Source organism: Otolemur garnettii, unplaced genomic scaffold (genome assembly GCF_000181295.1).
Source record: "Otolemur garnettii isolate 467f Iridium unplaced genomic scaffold, OtoGar3 scaffold01633, whole genome shotgun sequence".
Classification (NCBI taxonomy): domain Eukaryota; kingdom Metazoa; phylum Chordata; class Mammalia; order Primates; family Galagidae; genus Otolemur; species Otolemur garnettii.
This window is the reverse complement of record NW_003854028.1, coordinates 2610-3270: the sequence shown is the minus strand read 5'-3', so window position 1 is coordinate 3270 and position 661 is coordinate 2610. Positions and strand designations below refer to the sequence as shown.

Sequence of the window (661 nt, the reverse complement as noted above, 5' to 3'; positions counted from 1 at the left end):
TCCAACACCCTTAATCTTCTCTTCAGCTCTTCTGCTGAAGAATTTGGCCTTCACAATGACTGGCTGCTTTGGGAGTTTTCCCTTCCCCAGAACTTTGTAGTAGCCGGATCGTACTACATCAACGATGGGAGCAACTTTAGCCGTGTCTGCTCACTGACCAATGTCCACAATTTATCAAGGTTGACAGTTGGGCAATAATTCTGGTTCCTCTTTAAGTGGTAATGTCTCATACCAACTTTCCCAAAGTAACCTGGGTGATACTTGTCGAAATTGATCTTGTGATGATGCATGCCACCAGCATTACCTCGGCCTCCTGGGTGCTTCCTGTGCTTGCCAATACGGCCGTGGCTGTGGCTCACATGGCCCTGAAGCTTCCGGGCCTTCCTCAATCTAGATGACATGGCGGCAGCTGAGACGAAGGAGCCCAAGCTGGTGTTAAACTCCTGACATCAAGCCATCCTCCCTACTTAGCCTCCCAGAGTTCTGGGATTACATGTGTGAACATCAGGGCTGGCTAAGGCTGGCAGTCTGCAAACTAATAATATCTTTTACATTTTTTAAGTATTAAAAAAAAATTAAAAATTAGCTGAGGCCAGGCACGGTGGCTCACGCCTGTAATCCTTGCACTCTGGAAAGCTGAGGCAGGTGGATGGTGTGAGCT

The 661-nt window shown here is 47.8% G+C and overlaps 1 pseudogene; it reads right to left on the bottom strand.

Annotated features, from left to right (window-relative positions):
- Positions 1 to 6: 6 nt before the first annotated feature.
- Positions 7 to 401, bottom strand: LOC111722897 (annotated as a pseudogene).
- Positions 402 to 661: the final 260 nt, after the last annotated feature.